The sequence below is a fragment of the Bos mutus genome, chromosome 18 (assembly GCF_027580195.1).
Source record: "Bos mutus isolate GX-2022 chromosome 18, NWIPB_WYAK_1.1, whole genome shotgun sequence".
NCBI classification, from domain to species: Eukaryota; Metazoa; Chordata; class Mammalia; order Artiodactyla; family Bovidae; genus Bos; species Bos mutus.
In genome coordinates this window covers 16,431,809-16,439,479 of record NC_091634.1, presented here as the reverse complement: position 1 = coordinate 16,439,479, position 7,671 = coordinate 16,431,809, and the positions used below count along the sequence as shown (strand labels likewise).

Here is a 7,671-nt window from a genome sequence, read left to right as displayed (position 1 = left end):
AGTCTTGGGTCCATCTAGTCAAGGCTATGGTTTTTCCCGTGGTCATGTATGGATGTGAAAGTCGGACTGTGAAGAAAGCTGAGTGCTGAAGAATTGATGCCTTTGAACTGTGGTGTTGGAGAAGACTCTTGAGAGTCCCTTGGACTGCAAGGAGATCCATTCTAAAGGAGATCAGTCCTGGGTGTTCTTTGGAAGGACTGATGCTGAAGCTGAAACTCCAATACTTTGGCCATCTCATGCGAAGAGCTGACTCATTGGAAAAGACTCTGATGCTGGGAGGGATTGGGGGCAGGAGGAAAAGGGGATGACAGAGGATGAGATGGCTGGATGGCATCACTGATTCAATGGACGTGAGTCTCAGTGAACTCCGGGAGTTGGTGATGGACAGGGAGGCCTGGCGTGCTGCGATTCATGGGGTCACAAAAAGTCAGACACGACTGAGCGACTGAACTGAACTGAACTGAAAGAGTCTTGTCTAGTTGAACCAAGTATAGGCCAGAGTACGGGTGCAGCGGCCTTGGCCCGGAGCACGGGGGCAGGAGTGGGTGGCCAGGCAGATTGGGCTGGGAGGTGCTGAGTGGGTCCACATGGGGTGAGAGGCCTGACTAGATCTGGAGCCCTGGGGGCAAAGCAGCTGTGTCCCTCACGATGAAAGGTCTGGGGACAACTCTCTCTCCTTTGTGTAGTTGATAGTTTGAGCAGTGAGGAAATGGCTTACAGTATCAAAACCTTTCTGCAGGACCCTGCCAGGGGAATCAAAACCTCCATCTGGGGAATTTGTACCATCTCAAAGCTAGATGCTCAAATTCAACAAAAGAGAGAAGAGCAGTGTCCAAGAAAGGCAAGCAGTGTCCTGGCTCAGAGGAGAGCCCAGAGCACTGAGAGGAAGCAGGAGCATGAACCACATGTTGTTAGGAGAATTTTTCAGTGCTGCACTTGGAATGGTGGAGTTTTCTGGTTCAATCTCCTCTTGTTTCATCACGTGTTTATTCCTGTGCTTCAGTCAGTAGCAGCCCAGATTATTGGTGATCCCATCACTACACAGGGATGTTTGGTCATGGCTGGAGATTTTCCCTGGGTCAACTTTCAGAGCTCTCTCGGTGCACTCTCTCTTTGCGCTCACCAAAGTCGTAAGCTCAATTTGGTTCCATGATATAGCTGACCTGGCATCCGAGGTATCAGGAAGGAAGCCTCCCACATTCCTTGCTGCTCCTGCTGCTAAGTCCCTTCAGTCATGTCTGACTCTGTGCAACCCCATAGACGGCAGCACACCAGGCTTCCCCGTCCCTGAGATTCTCCAGGCAAGAATACTGGAATGGGTTGCCATTTCCTTCTCCAATGCATTAAAGTGAAAAGTCAAAGTGAAGTCACTCAGTTGTGTCTGACTCTTAGCGACCTCATGGACTGCAGCCTACCAGGCTCCTCCATCCATGGGATTTTCCAGGCAAGAGTACTGGAGTGGGGTGCCATTGCCTTCTCCACCCACATTCCTTAGTGTAGCAAAATAATTGCTGACATGCTCTTCAGCCTTTCGCTGCAGGCTCTCTTCTTCCTCCAGGGGATGTTTGTGAGTGTTTTTCCCATCTAGCTGGTTAGTCTGGTTAGTCTTCTGCATATGTCTCTTTTCTACTCACTACTCACAGTTCATGGAATTCTCCAGGCCAGAATACTGGAATGGGTAGCCTTTCCCTTCTCCAGGGGATCTTCCCAACGCAGGGATTGAACCCAGGTCTCCTGCTTTGCAGGAGGATTCTTTACCAGCTGAGCCACAAGGGAAGCCCAAGAATACTGAAGTGGGTAGCCTATCCCTTCTCCAGCAGATCTTCCTGACCCAGAAATCGAACTGGGGTTCCTGCGGATTCTTTACCAACTGAACTATTAGGGAAGCTCTACTCACTATATTGCTTGAATGGATGGTTCCATAAAGGAATTGAAATGCACCAGCGGTTGTCAAACACAGAAAGGAATTGGCCTTGCTTTGGATTTGGCTTTCCTCACAGCAAGGCAGTCTCCAACATTGTCAGTGGCTGACCCTTCTCTGTCCTCTTCCCTTTATTCCTTATCAGCGCCAATGAAGCAAAGATCCCTGGCAAAGCAAACCTTTTCAAATTGCAGCTCTTCTCCTTAGTGATTTTCTTAAGCAGCAGACTCTTCCACAAGATGGGTGAACCTGCAGTAATTTCCACTTCTGCAGAGTTTCTTCACCACACCCATCTCCTGCCTGAACTGAAGGCTGCTGTGGGCCCCTGAGTCCATCACCTGCCATCTGGAGGAGATGGGAGGGATTGGAAGGATGCTGCGGCAGCTCTTTTCCTGGTTCACCTCCATCCCCTCCCAGGGAAGCTGGGGCCCACCATGCCAAAGGCCCTAGATACATTCCCTTCTCTCTGAGGAATCCGGACTTTTGTCTCTGGTGCACGTAAGGCAGAATCTTCCTGACACCACTATGGACTTTAAGCACTGGTGGGTCTGAAAGGACCTCAGGTTTTATCTGCAGCTCTTCTCTAACATTTGCCAGCCTCATGCCTGGACTGATTTGAATACTCTTTCTCCCTGTGCCATTTCCCCTTCCACTTACCCTTCCTGCCTCCCACCACCCTTGGATGAATGGATTTTTGTGATTCTGGCTGCTGTATTTTGTGGATCTATTATTTTTGTTTTTCTGTGATGCACATATATTGGCTGTGGGAGGGACAGGAGGCTCTGCTGCTCCTGGTCACTCCCTTTTATAGCCATCACTGTCTTGTTTCTTTAACTCAAGTTAGATTTTGGTCTCTTGCTCCACTGCAAAAAAAAAGGAGAAACAAGCCTGAAGAGATGGGACAGGGAGAAAGACTGCACAGCCAGATCTGCTGGGTTTTGAGGAGTGATTTTCTTTCTTCCCCGTGAAGGAGAAAAGCTTTTTTCACTGGTACATTTAAAGCTCGCTTGACGACAGGGAGGTACCAATTTTGGACAAGTGCCACGGCAACGTGGAATGCTCAGAGAACCTGACTGTTGGCCACTGCCAGGTCTGTCTGGTATTTCAAAGGAATACTGGGTGCTGCAAATAGGAAGTGAATGGGTAAACTTATTAAACCCATTAAACCTGAAAAAAAAAAAAAAAGTACAGCCCCAAAGTATCGATCCATGACAGACTGGAGAAGATAGCAAAAACAGATCCTATACTATAGTCACAAATAGCTTGAGATGCAATGAGCTAGTAGACACTGAGGTCTAGAAAGTATATTGTTTCAGGTCATGCTAGTGGCCATAGTAAATATACTAGCTCACAAAATAGAAGTGTATTTCACATTCCCAGAACCTCAAATTTGGGCATTTCAAAGGAGATGAGTCCTGCATGTTCTTTGGAAGGAATGATGCTAAAGCTGAAACTCCAGTACTTTGGCCACCTCATGCGAAGAGTTGACTCATTGGAAAATACTCTGATGCTGGGAGGGATTGGGAGCAGGAGGAGAAGGGGACGACAGAGGATGAGATGGCTGGATGGCATCACGGGCTTGATGGACGTGAGTCTGAGTGAACTCCGGGAGTTGGTGATGGACAGGGAGGCCTGGCGTGCTGCAATTCATGGGGTCACAAAAAGTCAGACACGACTGATCGACTGAACTGAACTGAACTGACCCACAAATAATTCAGGGATCCCGTCTCCTTCTATTTGGTAATTCCACCATCCCCAGAGGACTGAGTCTTTTGAATTCAGGTTGAAGTAGACAGTGAGATCCCCAACTTGATTTTTAAAAATCCCTGGCCTGCAAGTGAGCACTTGTACATTGTTGGTAAGAAGGTAAACTTGGACAACCACTATAGAAAAAAGAATGGAGGACCCTCGTAAGTATAATTTATAGATTAATTATGATTGTCTATCAACTGATGCAACAATTTCACTTTCGGGCATATGTCCTAAAGAAAGAAAATCACTGCTTCAAAGACATATCTGTTCACCCTTGATCATTGCAGCATTATTGACAATAGGCAAGATAAGGAAACAACTCAAGTGTCTGATAAAGGATGAATATCATCCACATAAAGAAGATGTGATACATGTACAGAAAGGAATATTATTAAGCCATGAGAAATATGAAATTCTGCTAATTAAGACAACAGAGATGGACCTTGAGGGAACTACCATAAATGAAACAGGTCAAACAGAGAAAGATAAATACTGTATGATACCACTTACATATGTAACTTTTTAAAATATATTCTTATAGAAACTAAAAGTAGAATGATGGTTGCCAGGGGCTGGAAAATGGGAGGGAAAGGGACAAGCTGGTAAAAACTTTTTAAAAAGTAGAAAATTTCAGTTACAAGGTGAATAAGGTTTGAGGGTCTAATATATAACATTGTAACTACCATTAACAATACTGTATTGTGAACTTAAAACTTGCTAAGAAAGTAAGTCTTAAGCATTCAACACCCCCCCTCCAAAAATAAAGAGGTAACTGTGTGAGCTAGCAGATGTGTTAATTAATTTGATTATGGTAATAATTTCACTACAGATATGATACAAATGAATAATCATAACAAAACAGAAACAGAGTCATCGATACAAATAGTTGCCAAAAGGAGGATAAGTGGAACAGGTGAGGGAGGTTAAGAGAGCCAAACTTCCAGTTAAAAAATAAGTGAATCACATCTATGTACATCGTGGGGAATATAGTCAGTAGTAATGAAATATCTTTGTATGGTGCCTGATGAAACTAGACTTATCACAATGATTATTTTGTAATGTATAGAAATATCAAATCACTATATTGTGTACCAGGCATAGGTCAATTATGCTTCAAACAAACTCATAAAAAAGAGATCAGATTTGTGGTGACCAAAGGATGGGAGTAGGGGGAGGAGGACTTGGATGAAAGTGGTAAAAGGTACAAACTTCCAGTTATAAGACAAATCGTTACTAGAATATTATATATAATGTGATAATACAATCCACACTGCTGTAAGTTCTATATGTAAATTGTTAAGAGAGTAAATCCTAAATCCTAAGAGTAAATCATCACAAGGCAAAAAAAATTTTTTTCTGTTATTTTGTATCTGTATGTGATGATGGATGTTCACTAGGTTTATTGCGGTGATCATTTCATGATGTATGTAAGTCTGATCATCATGCTGTACACCTTAAACCTATGCAGTGCTATATGTCAATTATATCTCAATAAAAATGGAAGAAAAAACACATGCATACATATATATTCCTGGAATTGGTAACATGCGTTTAGAAGATCACAGGGTACAATATCAACAAGCAAAAATCTAAGATATTAGCAAATGCTAGCAATGAACAATAAGAATGCATATCTTTTTAAAATACCATTTTAAATAGTTTAAAAAAAAACTAGTAGAGTGTATATCTAAGAGATTCTGTGTATGCACTGTCTATTTAAACAACAGCAGCTGACGAAAGAAATAAAAGAAGACTTAAAAGTGTTCCCACAATCATTAGTTGAAAAGTTCAACGTCTCTCAAGTAGATACGAAATTTTAATACTATTCATATTAAAAGACCAACAAAATTTGTAGATCTAGACAAGAATAGTCAAAACAATTATGAAAAATAAGAATAAAGTTATAGAACTCATGTTACCCAATTTTAAGAATCATTATAAAGCTACATTAATAAAACAGTGTGGTATTGGCAAACAAATAAATACATAGGCCAACAGAATAGAATAAGGAATGCAGAAAGAGACACACAATAAATACGGTCAATTTATTTTTAAAAGAAGTCCAAAAGCAATTTATGAATAAAAAAGGGTATTCATGGTGTTTAATTGGATCACTATAACCAAAATATAATTAATCTCAACTAAAACCTCATATCTTATACAGATATACTCAATACAGACCATAGAGCTAAATGTACATTGTAAATCTAACATTTAGAAGAAAACATTGGAAAAAATCCTCCAGAGCTAAGCAAAGAGTTCTTAGACATGATACCAAAAACACCTCCATAAAAGAAAAAAAAGTAATTTAGACTCCCTCAAAATTAAAAACTTTGCTCTGCAATGGACACTGTTAGAAAATAAAAAGATTAAGCTACAGACCCAAAGAAAATACTTTCAAGTCACAAATTTGATATCTGGATTCAAATATATATGACCCTCAAACCTAACTGTAATTAAAAAAAAAAAAAAAAACTATTTTTAAATGGGAAGAAGACCTGAACTGACACTTCGTCAAAGGGGATGTACAAGTGGCAAATAAGCATATGAAAAGCTGTTCGTTCTTGCAAAGATCACCCTCCACCTGTCACTGCTAATGATCCTTCTCAAGGTGTCTGAAGCAACCTAAGACTCCTAGGTTCATATCACTCTTGCACCAAGTGGTGTCTCTCCCTTGCTGGGACTGATCAATCATCAGAGAGACTAGGAGGGGCCTGAACTCCTTCAGACTAACCAGCAGCCAGATGAGAATTGGCTTCCTCAACCCTAACACACAACCTCCAATCAATCAATAGAAGTAGAATGATAGAATATTCTAGGATAGGAGGCGGGGTCTGTCTGGTCTCCATGGTAATCCCTGGCAGATTGGAGTGAGGGACAGGCCGTATGCTACCTTAGTAGTGCCAGACCCATGTGCCCTAATGGAGGTGAGGGGGGCAGGGAGAGAATTTATGGGGTGACAGGAGGGAGAACGAGAGTTAGAGGGAGTGGGGAATGGAGGCTCAAGGAGGGCTTCGTTAGAGGGCAGAGAGGGTGTAGAAAATTATTCAAGGAGAATGGATTTTGGAGAACTGGAAGCTTGTAATTAGTGGAGGGAGAAGGAATTCAAAGGATCACCAAGCTCGTTTTAGAGGCAGAGAGAAGGTGTTAGGAGGAACAGGTTAGGTCTTTAAAAGAGGACAAAGAAGAGGCTATAAGTGGACAAGGAAAGGACTTAGAGTTTATATTTGCTCAAATAACATCTTAGCGGAGCCAAGTGAGAGGATATGGGCGTGGGGGAAAGGGAGGAATTTATAGGTGAACAGTAAGGGTCATGACAGGACCGTGACAGATGCTTAGGGTCAAAATGAGTGGTATTATTATAAAAGGGACAAGCAGAGAGCTATTAAAGACATTAGAAGTGTCGTAGGGTGAGAGCTTTTAGGGGGACAGAGGAGGTTTCACACATGAAAAGTGTGTTAGTGTTGAGTGAGGGTCTTCTTAGTAGGGTGGTTTATAGGGACAAAGAGAAGGTTGCTTGGGGGACAATAAGAGTGTTAATGGAAACAAACTGGAACAGTGGGTCAGTCAAGGTACAAGGAGGTAGAGTGAGAGTCCTCAGAGTCAGTAGGGACTTTAGGGGAACAGTGGAAGGGGTCAAGTGAGACATGCTGTAGAGAGGAGCAAAGTAGTCACAGAAGACAGGGAGGAGCTTATAGGAGATGGAGAAAATGTTACAGAGAACAGAGGGGTTATAGGGCATGGGGTCGGGAGGAGAGAGGGTCTGGGAGTTATGGCATAAAGGTATTTATTAGAGTGGGTAATAAGGTTTGAAGGAATACGGTGTGAGTTAGAGGGAATCAGTGAGAATTTTAGAGTGTCAGTGAAGATTTTATAGGGATCAAGGACAGTCAAAGAAGTTACAGGGAATAGTAGGGTCCAGAAGCCACGCTGAGCCATCACTCACTGCCTCACACCAGGAATCTGAAAGTGTCTGACGAGGCCCCCAGTGACCACCT

General features: G+C 42.6%; 1 pseudogene; it reads left to right on the top strand.

Annotated features, from left to right (window-relative positions):
• Positions 1 to 709: 709 nt before the first annotated feature.
• On the top strand, positions 710 to 2,128 carry LOC102274345 (etoposide-induced protein 2.4 homolog; annotated as a pseudogene).
• Positions 2,129 to 7,671: the final 5,543 nt, after the last annotated feature.